Genomic DNA, 13,262 nt, shown 5'->3' with positions numbered 1-13,262 from the left:
TAGAAGGCTGAGAGTAGAGGAAGAGGGGGTGGTGGATCAAGGGTGAGAATAAAGATTTAGCAAAAAAATCAATGAGAGTGGAAATAGTTGATGGGGCAAGGTGATTGCAAAGAGTGAAAGGAAATAGGATCCATAGCCTGAGTTGGAAGAAAGGAAAATCTGTTCTTTGTACTATGGGCAAAATCATAAGGATTAACTGGGATGTGGATAAATTGGCGGAGTGGAATGGGGCAGGGCACTGAAAGAGATTAACCTGAGGTCTCTAATTTCTCATATAAGTAAAAGGCAAGGTCATCTCCTGAGAGAAAAGGAAATATGAGTGGATAAATGCAATTGAGGGAGGTGAAGGGAGACTAGAGGTTGGGGAGCATGAGGGGAAATTGATTAGTGACCATGTAGTGGCACCAACCTTCACAAAAGCTGTGGAATTGGTTAACTGTAGTGCTCAGCAGTAGGGATGTAAGAGCAGAGAAGCAGCCATTGGTTTACCCATATTTAAGGGTTTGCTTCATTGTCTAGGGGAGCAAAATCTGTCACCCCGATATGTGTCTTTTTGGCATGAGGATTATTTTAGGCTAATTATATTTAAGAAACAGAAGACTCGGGAAGTCCTTCTTTTTACCTTCTCCTTAACTGCCTACAGAATTTGGATACAGGGCCTGGCCCAGGGAAAGCACTATCACCAGAGATACCCACAAAGAATGTGGACTAGGTATGGTAGGGGGAACCCTGCAGGGCCTGGAGACCAAAGTCCTCTCTGTCCTATTGTCTCTCCACGGCATAGCAAATATTTGTTTACCAAACATTTGCTCTTTTTCATCTTCCTGTGAGTTGCCTTCCTTCCCTTTGAAGTCCCAGACCCCTACCCGCTTCTCCTTACTCCTGAATGACGTATATACCTTATTTTGCCTGTCTTTGGAATCTCCTATGTTTGCCTGGATTCCTCGTATATACGTAATTTAATTTTTTGTCTTCTGTTAATCCGTCTTATGTCATTTAAATTATTCAACCAGTCAAAAGAACTAAGGGAGAAGAGGGGAGAATTTTTCCCTCCTAACAGTTGGTAGGGTCAAAGGAACTGGGGACAGAGTGGAGTACATAACATCATATTGTTGGGTTTAGGCTAATCCTGGGGTGGGGGTGGGCGGTGGAGAAAGCAAAGGGACAGGGTGATGTATTGCAAGAATATGAAGGGCTCTAAAAACTTATCTTTAATTTAGAAAATACATAAAAAGCTCATATATATCAATAAGAAAATAACTGAACACAAAAATCATGAACAAGAAATAACAAAGAAATGAAATGTTCTGCCTCACTAGTGAGCAAAGAAATGTGAATTTAAATACAGAAATAACATTTTTCATTTTCTGTAGTAACAAACACAAACTTTTTAGAAAGACAAATTCTAAATACTGGTAAGTTTGGGGAAAATGAACATGTTCAAACACTGCTGAGGGTAAAGATAACTACAATACTTGTAGAGAATAATTTTCAAATTTGTCAAGGGTCTTCAAAAATTTATATCCTTTGAATTAGCAATTCCACTTCTTGGCACCTACACTAAGGAAAAAAAACAAATGCAGAAAAACTCTCACACAAAGACATTTGTAGCAGCAAAATTTACAATACTGAAAAGTTAGAAATTAACTAAATGTTTCATAATATAGGAATCCTTAAACAAACTTTGCTGCTGAAAGATGTGCTACTACATAACCATTATTAATGACATTTTGAAGAAGTTTAATAGCATAAGAGAAAAGTTTCGGTTAAATTAAAAAGGCAGGATACAAAGCTGCATATTCAGTATAATCTCAAAGATGTATACACAAACATTATTTAAAAACTAGAAGGAAACACATCAAAATTTAATCATGGTTATCTCTAATTGATAGAATTATGGATAACTTTTTTCATGTTTTTCTATATTTTCGAATTCCCTGTATATCATTTCATAATTAATAAAGTAAATAAAAGGCACACATTTTATTTTTATTTATTTTTATTGTAGTAAAACATATATAACATAAAGTTTACCATTTAAATCATTTTAAGTGAGCATTAAGTACATTCACGTTGTTGTGCAACCATCACCACCATCCGTCTCCAGAACTTTTTCATTTTCCCCACCTGAAACTCTGTACCCATTAAACACGAACTTTCCATTTCCCCCTCCTCCAGGCCCTGGTAACCACTATTCTACTTTCTGTCTCTATGAATTTGCGTATTTTAGGTACCTCATATAGGTGGTGTCATACGATCTTTCTCCTTTTGTGACTGGCTCATTTCACTTAGCACAGTGTCTTTGAGGTTCGTCCACGTTATAGCGTATATCAGAGTTGCATCCCTTTTTGAGACTGAACGATATTCCATTGTATGTATATACCACATTTGTTTATGCATTCATCCATCTGTGGATATTTAGGTTGTTTCTACCTTTTGGCTATCGTGAGTAATGCTGCTATGAACATGAGTGTCCAAACAGCTGTTTGAGTCCTGGCTTTCAATTCTTTTGGGTGTATACCTAGAAGTGGAATTGCTGGATCATATGGTGATTTTGTTTAATTTTTTGAGCCATGCTGTTTTCCACAGTGGCTGCACCAGTTTACCACACATTAAATATATTTTTAAGGAATTATATTTTTCTTAAGCACCTAGACAGGAAGGCTGATATTGTAAATCTATCCAAGTTAACAAATGAATTTAATGTAAACCAATTGGATTTGACAAATTGGTAATGAAGTACACCTGGAAGAAAAATGCTTGGGAATATCGTAAAAATATTTGAAAAAGAATAATGAGGGGAAACTTGCCTTACCAAGTGTCAAAACTTGTTTTGCCATAGTGATAAAACTGTGTGGTCTTAACACAGAGACTTACAAATAGTTTTGTAGAATACAGAATCCCCAAACAGAATCATGAATATATGAAAGTATAAGGATGGTGTTTTATTTTATTTTATTTTTTTAAACATTTTTATTGGAGTATAGTTGCTTTCCAATATTGTGTTAGTTTCTACTGTACAGCAAAGTGAATCAGCAGTACGTATACATATATCCCCTCTTTTTTGGATTTCCTTCCCTTTTAGGTCACCACAGAGCATTGAGTAGAGTTCCCTGTGTTATACAGTAGGTTCTCATTAGTTATCTATTTTATACATAGTATCAATAGTGTATGTATGTCAATCCCAATCTCCCAATTCATCCCACCTCCCCCTTTCCCCCTTGGTATCCATATGTTTGTTCTCTACATCTGTGCCTCTATTTTCTGCTTTGTAAATAAGATCATCTATACCAATTTTTTCAGATTCCACATATATGCGTTAATATATGATATTTGTTTTTCTCTTTCTGACTTACTCCACTCTGTATGACAGTCTCTAGGTCCATCCATGTCTCTACAAATGACCCAATTTCGTTCCCTTTTATGGCTGAGTAATATTCCATTGTATATATGTACCACAAGGGATGATGTTTTAAATTAAGTAGAAAAGAATGGATTTTCACTAACTGGTATTGGAACAATTGACCATCTGTGCCAATTATCAATTTATTGTTCTTAACTCCAAATTCATTCTTCAGAACCTGCTCTGTGACAATGGACTGGACTGTTCAAGCAGTTCCTTTTTTTTTTTTTTTAATGTTTATTTATTTAGGTGCGCCAGGTCCTTTTTTTTTTTACATCTTTATTAGAGTATAATTGTTTTATAATGTTGTTAGTTTCTGCTGTATAACAAAGTGAATCAGCTATATGTATGCATATACTCCCTTATCCCCTCCCTCTTGAGCCTCCCTCCCACCCTCCCTATCCCACCCCTCTAGGTGGTCACAAAGCACCAAGCTGATCTCCCTATGCTGTGCAGCTGCTTCCCACTAGCTCTCTATTTTATATTTGGTAGTGTATATATGTCCATGCCACTTTCTTACTTTGTCCCAGCTTACCATTCCTCACCCACCATGTCCTCAAGTCCATTCTCTATGTCTGCGTCTTTATTCCTGTCATGCCACTAGGTTCATCAGTACCAGTTTTCTAGATTTCATATATATGCGTTAGCATACGGTATTTGTTTTTCTACTTCACTCTGTATGACAGACTCTAGGTCCATCCACCTCACTACAAATAACTCAGTTTTGTTTCTTTTTATGGCTGAGTAATATTCCATTGTATGTATGTGCCACATCTTCTTAATCCATTCATCTGTCGATGGACATTTAGGTTGCTTCCATGTCCTGGCTATTGTAAATAGTGCTGCAATGAATATTGTGGTACATGTCTCTTTTTGAATTATGGTTTTCTCCAGATATATGCCCAGTAGTGGGATTTCTGGGTCATATGGTAGTTCTATTTTTAGTTTTTTAAGGAACTTCCATACTGTTCTCCATAGTGGCTGTATCAATTTACATTCCGAACAACAGTGCAAGAGGGTTCCCTTTTCTCCACATCCTCTCCAGCATTGTGCTGTGTCTTAGTTGTGGCACATGGGATCTTCATTACAGCATGAGGACTCTTAGTTGTGGCATGTGGACTTCTTAGTTGCAGCATGCAGACTCTTAGTTGCAGCATGCATGCGGGATCTAGTTCCCCAATGAGGGATCAAACCCGGGCCCCCTGCAGTGGAAGCATGGAGTCCTAACCACTGGACCACCAGGGAAGTCCCTCAAGAAGTTTCTTAAATTAAGTACTGTCAATAGAGGCTAGTAGAGGGTGTTGGAGGAACATCACGGGGGGAAGGGTGTCCTTCCTGGTGTGTGTGTGTGTGTGTGTGTGTGTGTGTGTGTGTGTGTGTGTGTGTTCCATGGCCCTTAGTGACCGCACAGTCTGAGTCTAGAACTGACGATCACCTTACTTTGGCCCTTTCAAGGCAGACAGTTTTTTTTTAATTTCTTTTTTTATTGAGATATAGTTGATATACAATATTATATAAGTTGCAGAAGCACAGCATAGTGATTCACAATTTTTAAAGGTTATATTCCATTTATAGTTATTATAAAATATTGGCTATATTCCCTGTGTTGTACAATATATTCTTTATTTATTTTATTATTTTTTTTAATTTTTATTTTGGCTACATCAGGTCTTCATTGCGGCATGTGGGATCTTCGTCACGGCACGCGGGATCTTTTTGTTGCTGCATGCGGGTTTTCTCTCTCTAGTTGTGGCGCATGGGCTCCAGAGTGCGTGGGCTCTGTAGTTTGTGGCACGCAGGCTCTCTAGTTGAGGTGCGTGGGCTCAGTAGTTGTGGCACGCGGACTTAGTTGCCCCATGACATGTGAGATCTTAGTTCCCCGACCAAGGATCGTACCCACATCCCCTGCATTGGAAGGCAGATTCTTTACCACCGGACCACTAGGGAAGTCCCTGTACAATATATTCTTGTAGTTTATTTATTTTATATCAATACACAGTAGTTTGTACCTCCTCATCACTACCCCTATTCTGCCCCTCCCCCCCCCCACGGTAACCACTAGTTTGTTCTCTATATCTGTGAGTCTGTTTCCTTTCTGTTATATTTACTAGTTTTATTTTTTAGATCCACATATAAGTGATATCATACAGTATTTGTCTTTCTCTGTCTTATTTCACTTAGCATAATACCCTCCAAGTCCATCCATGTTGTTGCAAATGGCAAAATTTCATTCCTTTTTACAGCTGAGTAGTATTCCCTTTTGTGTGTGTGTGTGTGTGTGTGTGTGTGTGTGTGTGTGTCTAAAGCTACCTCTCTGCAAAATAAGATTTTAAGATTTATGGAGGCAAACAAATGATTAGAGAAAGATAAAATGACTCCTGAAGGCTAAGGCTCTTCTTTGGCTTCTTTGTCTCAGACTCTGCCTCTGGCACCATCTTCCTCCTTCCCTTCTATGTTGCCTATGCCTCCTCCCCTTCTATGTTGCCTATGCCTCCTCTATACCCTCAAATCTCCCATACTAATTCTCTTGCCAAACTTCCCCTTTTCTCTGAAACTCTCCCCACTCCCTTTTCCTCTGAATTTGTCAGAACTTGTCCCTTTAAAATTAAGCCTTCTGGGACCTCCCTGGTGGTCCAGTGGTTAAGAATCCACCTTCCAATGCAGGGGATGTGGGTTCGATCCCTGGTCGGGGAACTAAGATCCCACATGCTGCAGGGCAACTAAGCCCGCGTGCCTCGACCACTGAGCCCGTGTGCTCTAGAGCTCATGCGCCACAACTAGAGAGCCTGCATGCCGCAACTACTGAGCCCATGCGATCTGGAGCCCGCGTGCTCTGCAGCCCGCACGACAACAGCTAGAGAGAAGCCCGTGCGCCACAAGGAAGAGCCTGCGAGCTGCAATGAAAGATCCCGCATACCACAACGAAGATCCCCCATGCCACAACTAAGACCTGACGCAGCCAAATGATTAATTAAATTAAGCCTTCTGAGGATCCAGAGGGTAAACCATTAATTTCTTATATTCCCTGAACTAAAGTTGAACTGTAAACCATAGTCAAAGATTTTCCCAAAGTAACTGAAAATCCTCACAGATTTGCTGAGGAATATAATATAGTCATTCAGCCATATCAGCTTGGTTTCTCTGACTTACATCAACTAGTTCATATGCTTGTCCGTGAAGGCCAGGCCCACCATTAGATGAAAATCGCTAACTGGGAAAGTCCTGTAAGTTCTCTAGAATTACAACTAGGAGACCAGCCTGTTTCTTATATGGTCAGGCTCAGGCAATCACAAGGCGACTTCATCAAGAAATTCCTAGGGATTTTCCAAAGCCTGTTGATCGGAACCAAATTCAGGCTTGCACACAAAAATCTGATGAACCTGTTCATAACTATTGTAATCAACTTCAGATTGTTTTTGAAGAAAATTCTGGTCTTCCTTCAGATGTTGATAATACCCAGCTAGCTTTTAACTCTATGTTTATTAATGGGATGAACCGGGAGATTTCCCTTTTAGTAAAAAGGACCAGGATGGAATCAGAAACTATCTCCACTCCAGATTTAGTTAATCTGGCAAACCAGCTCCCTTACACTCTCTAGATGAGTCATCTCTAAGGAAGGTCACCAAAATTCTTAATATACAATTCTGGAAAATGAAGGCTCCTAAATGAAACCAACACCCTCCTAGTTTCTGCTATTATTGCAAAGATCCAGGACACTGGGAAAGAGATTGCTCCAAATTTAAGCACTTTAGGTGCCTTCAGCCGTCTAACCAGCCTTTCCAACTTCCTCCCAACTCTTAATGTTGGGGCTCCAAGGAACTGTAGTTGGGACTCTTCCCAATCCTCCCTCCTAATCAACTTTGAGAAACATTTCTCCAGATTGGGGATGAATTTTTTCCAGGTCTAACTGACACTGGAGCCACACTCTTGGTGCTCAGCCCCACTACTATAAAGCAGCCCCTGCCTCAGAGAGCTAAAACAGTTCAAATAGTGAAGATCTCCAATGAATAGGTTAAGAGGTTCCTGCCTCTTAACCTATTGCCTTTGTTTAGGCCCTTCGAGAGAGATACGTACTTTTTCCCTTAGTAACTCTGCCCCTATTCATTCTAATATTCTTTCCATATCTGAGACTTCTTAGGAGTATTAAGCCAGAATTTCTTTCCCCCAAAAGGAGGAAATAATTCTAGAATTTGACAGTAGTCATTAAAGTAAACCACCAGGTGAATTAAATGACTCTTTGACATCTTTTATTTGTTCCATCTCTGATGTTAATGGAGCTGGTTCTGGAAAAACTGATTGTTTGTCCCTATTGAATTAGCTACCATCCTTCTTATGGACAAAATCTCCAAATGATGCTGGCAAAATTTATAGTGCATCTCCCATGAAAATTCAAATAGGTCCCTCAAAACCTCTTCCCAATATTAATCAATGCCCTGTAAGTAAAGAAAGCCCTTCAAAGCATAAAGCCCATAATAGAAGATTACACAGCTCAAGGCCTCATTATCCCTTGTACTGGCCCCTGTAACACTCCCATTTTACCAGTAAGAAAATCTAAGGGCCGCGGGTGGACATTTGTCCAGGACCTCCGAGCAATAAACAACATTGTTATCCCTTGACACCCTGTTGTTCCTAACGTTATATTACTAGCATCCATTCCCACCGAAAGTAATTTCTTTTCTGTAAATGATTTATGTGGTGCATTCTTCAGTATTCCAGTTGATGAAGCTAGCCAATACCTTTTTTCCTTCATTTGGGAAGAAAAACAATTCACTTGGACAGCAATGCCTTAGGGTTTTACTGTGAGTCCTTATTTCCTCCAAATCCTGAAAGCTGATCTGGATGATATAAAGCTCCCTAGAGGTTCTACTTTGTTGCAATATGTGGAGGATTTGATTTCTTTGCTCTCCTTCTCAAGCTTCCTCACAGGAAGAAAGTATCTACTTGCTAAAGCTTTTAACTTTAAAAAGCCATAAGGTCATCAAAGAAATTTTTCTGTTTGCCCAAACCCTGGTTTGATAGGGCAACAGTCCCCAACCTTTTGGGCACCAGGGACTGGTTTCATGGAAGGCAATTTTTCCACGGATGGGGTGGGGGGGTAGGGGGTGGGGAGGGGATGGTTCAGGCAGTGATACAAGCGACGGGAGGCGATGCGGAGCAGCAGAGGAAGCTTCCCTGCTTGCCCACCACTCACCTCCTGCTGTGCAGCCCGGTTCCTAACAGGCCACGGACAGGTACCAGTCCATAGCCCAGGGCTTGGGGACCCCTGCAAGAGGTCATCTGATATCAGAACAAGGGCTACACCTAGATCCAGATAGACTTTGTGGTGTCCTAAATTTCCCCAAACCCAAAACTAAGTGAGGTTTTCTCTGGCTAGTTGGCTATTGCCAAAATTGGATTCCAAATTTCTCTTTTATGGTCAAACCTCTGTATGTTTTACTAAACAATAACAACTCTGACCCAATTTTATGGACAACATAGCTTTCAAGTCCTTAAAGGAGTTTGATGAACCCAGTGCCCTTAGTCATACCAATGATCAGATTTTTTTTTTCCTTTTTGTATTTGAAAAGGAGGGAAATGCCCTTGGGGTACTCACCCAAAAACATTGGACCACCATTGACCCATTAGTGTATTATAGCCAGAAACTGAATCCTGTGGCACAGAGATTCCCCCCTACCCCCTTGCCCTAGAGCCGCTACAGTCACTGCCCTTTTGGTTAAGACTATCAGAAAAATCATTATGGGATCCCCTTTAACCATTTTTGTACCTAATACAGTAGAAGCTCTCCTGAACTCTCACCACACAAAACATTTCTCAGTCAGCCACCACAACTCTTATGAAGTCTTTTTGTTAACCGCCCCTCACATTATTCTTTTATGTTGTAGTAATCTTAACCCTGCTACTCATTTTGTTGTTGTTGTTTCAATAAAAATTATACAAATTTAATGACTCTCAGGGAAGAATTAAAAACACCCCCATGTCCACATATCAGCAGAACTCAATTTATACTTATTATTCTTTTTTTTTAAATTGAGGTATAATTGACATACAACATTATAATAGTTTCAGTTGTACAACATACATAATGATTCCATATTTGTATATATTGTGAAATGATCACCACAATAAGTCTAGTTAACATCCATCACCACACAGTTACAGAATTTTTCTCTCGTCATGAGAACTTTAAAGATTTACTCTTAGCAAATTTCAATAGGCAATACAGTATTAATATAGTTGCCATGCTATGTATTATATCCCCATGACTTATGTATTTTAGAATTGGAAGTTTGTATGTTTTCATCCCCCTTCACCCATTAACCCTGCTACTCTTCTCCCCTCCATTGCCAACAAAGTCCCTCACAATTTCTTTTTTTTTTTTTAATTTATCTATTTATTTATATTTTATTTTTGGCTGCCTTGGGTCTTCGTTGCTGGGTGTTCTCTAGTTGCAGCGAGCGGGGGCTACTCTTCGTTGCAGTGTGCAGGCTTCTCATTGCGGTGGCTTCTCTTGTTGCAGAGCATGGGCTTTAGGCACGCGGGCTTCAGCAGTTGCGGCATGTGGGCTGTACAGCGCAGGATCAGTAGTTGTGGCGCACGGGCTTAGTTACTCCGCGGCATGTGGGATCTTCCCGGACCAGGGCTTGAATCCTTGTCCCCTGCATTGGTAGGTGGATTCTTAACCACTGTGCCACCAGGGAAGTCCCTCTCACAATTTCTTAATGCTGACAGATCACCTTCTCACTCTTTGTGATGATCTAAAGGAAGTTCCTTTAGGTAACACTGACTTCTTGTGGTTCACTGCTGGTTCTTATTTAAAAGGTGACAATGGCAAATATTGTGCTAGGTGTGCTACTGCAACTTCTTTTGATGGATTTTCCTACATTTGTAGGCAAATGGATTTCCTACAACTTCCTGTGTCTAATGGATATAAATATGTTTTAGTCATGATCTGTATGTTTTCACACTGCATTGAAGCCTTCCCTTGCAAGCAGGCTACTGCCGCTTCTGTGGCTAAATTCCATTTGGAAAAGATTACCCCTACCTGGGGAACTCTTCTCAAACTTCATAGTGATTGAGGAACCTATTTTACTGGCCAGGTACTTTGACAAGTTTGCACTCTTTGGCCAGTTTTACAACACTTTTACTGTGTTTACCACCCTCGATCCTCTGGTTTAGTTGAATGCACCAACAACATTATTAAGACTTATTTGGCAAAATTTGTAGAGGCCCTCCAAATACCTTAGCCAAAAGCATTGACACTGGTCCTTCTTATTTCAGATCCACCACTTCCGGAACTCATAAAGTCTCAGCCTTTGAGATAGTACAGGATGCCAAACACACTTGGCTCCTGCTTCTTTTGACCCACAACTGATAAAAGGAGAGAAACTCCAGTATTGCAAAGGCCTAATTGTTTCTATTAAAAATAGCCATGTTGGGCTTCCCTGGTGGCGCAGTGGTTGAGAGTCCGCCTGCCGATGCAGGGGACACGGGTTCGTGCCCCGGTCCGGGAAGATCCCACATGCCGCGGAGCGGCTGGGCCCGTGAGCCATGGCTGCTGAGCCTGCTCGTCTGGAGCCTGTGCTCCACAACGGGAGAGGCCACAACAGTGAGAGGCCCGCGTACCGCAAAAAAAAAAAAAAAAAAAAAATGGCCATGTTTTGTTAGAGGAGTCTTTTCACAGTGGACTCTCAGGAGGATGAAGACCTTAAGCATCACAAGTTGCAAAATGTAGATTTCATCTATAGCAAAAGACATCTCCAGAAGAACTCTCTTCAACCTTGTTGGAGAGGCCCCTATCAGGTACTGCTAACCAACCCTTGTGCCACTGAACCCCAAGGAAAAGACTCTTGGATTCATGTGACACACTTAAAGAAAGCACCGACTAATGAGAACCTACTGTATAGCACAAGGAACTCTACTCAGTGCTCTGTGGTGACCTAAATGGGAAGGAAATCCAAAAAAGAGGGGATGTATGTATACGTACAGCTGATTCACTTTGCTATATAGCAGAAACTAACACAACATTGTAAAGCAACTATACTCCAGTAAAAATTTATTTTAAAAAAAGAAAGAAAGAAAGCACCAAACACTGACTGGACCTGTACATCATCTGGTGACCTAAAAGTAAAGATTTCCTGGAATTGAAGCAGATGACATCTGATGAGACAGCTTTTCCAAGATATCTGGGTCAGGCCTATTGGAAGTTTGTCACCAAAACTTTGATGGTGACACTATGCTTCAGATGATCTCCAATGTCTATTTTCTTGATAACATATGGACTTTAGATAAAAAGAAGTGCCTGAGTGGGGCTTCCCTGGTGGTGCAGTAGTTAAGAATCCACGTGCCAACACAGGGGACATGGGTTCAAGCCCTGGTCCGGGAAGATCCCACATGCCACGGAGCAACTAATCCCGTGCACCACAACTAGTGAGCCTGCACTCTAGAGCCTGCGAGCCACAACTACTGAAGCCCACGCACCTAGAGCCTGTGCTCCGCAACAAGAGAAACCACCGCTATGAAAAGCCCGTGCACTGCAACAAAGAGTAGCCCCCACTCGCCACAATTAGAGAAAGCCTGCATGCAGCAATGAAGACCCAACGCAGCCAAAAAATAAAATAAATAAATTTATATATAAAAAAAAAGAACAAAGCTGGAGGCATAACCCTCCCAGACTTCAGACAATACTACAAAGCTACAGTAATCAAAATAGCATGGTATTGGCACAAAAACAGACATATGGATCAATGGAACAAAATAGAGAGCCCAGAAATAAACCCACACACCTATGGTCAATTATTCTCCGACAAGGTAGCAAAAATATACAATGGAGAAAAGACAGTCTCTTCAGCAAGTAGTGATGGGAAAGTTGGACAGCTGCATGTAAATCAATGAAGTTAGAACACTCCCTCACACCATACACAAAAACAAACTCAAAATAGCTTCAAGACTTAAATATAAGACTATAGGGACTTCCCTGGTGGCACAGTGGTTAAAAATCCACTTGCCAACGCAGGGGAGACAGGTTTGAGCCCTGGTCCAGGAAGATCTCACATGCTGCAGAGCAGCTAGGCCCATGAGCCACAACTACTGAGCCTGCGCTCTAGAGTCCGCGAGCCACAACAACTGAGCCCACATGCTGCAACTACTGAAGCCCATACGCCTAGAGCTCGTGCTCTGCAATGGCACCTAGGAGCCACTGCAATGACAAGACTGCACACTGCAACGAAGAGTAGCCCCCACTCGCTGCAACTAGAGAAAGCCCGCGTGCAACAAAGAAGACCCAGTGCAGCCAAAAATAAAAATAAATTTTGAAGTAATTTTAAAAAAAAGACTATAAATGATACCATACAACTCCTAGAAGAGAACATAGGCAAAACATTCTCTGACATCAATCATAGCAACGTTTTCTTAGGTAAGTCTCCCAGGCGATAGAAATAAAAGCAGAAATAAATAAATGGGACCTAATCAAATTTACAAGCTTTTGCACAGCAAAGGAAACCGAGGGGAAGGGTTGGGGGAAGGGATAGTTAGGGAGTTTGGGATCAATATGTAAACACTGCTATATTTAAAATGGATAACCAACGAGGACCTACTGTATGGCACAGGGAACTCTGCTCAATATTATGTAGCAGCCTGAATGGGAGGGGAGTTTGGGGGAGAATGGATACATGTATACGTATGGCTGAGTCCCTTTGTTGTGCACCTGAAACTATCATAACATTGTTAATTGGCTATACTCCAATATAAAATAAAAAGTTTTAAAAAAACATTAAGAAACTATTATAAATCAGAGTACAGGGACATGAAAATTAAATCAAAGTGTGATCCTGTATTGGATCAGTTGAAATGGAATGGATAA

Source organism: Pseudorca crassidens, chromosome 11, assembly GCF_039906515.1.
Source record: "Pseudorca crassidens isolate mPseCra1 chromosome 11, mPseCra1.hap1, whole genome shotgun sequence".
Classification (NCBI taxonomy): domain Eukaryota; kingdom Metazoa; phylum Chordata; class Mammalia; order Artiodactyla; family Delphinidae; genus Pseudorca; species Pseudorca crassidens.
Note: the sequence above shows the minus strand (reverse complement) of the source record.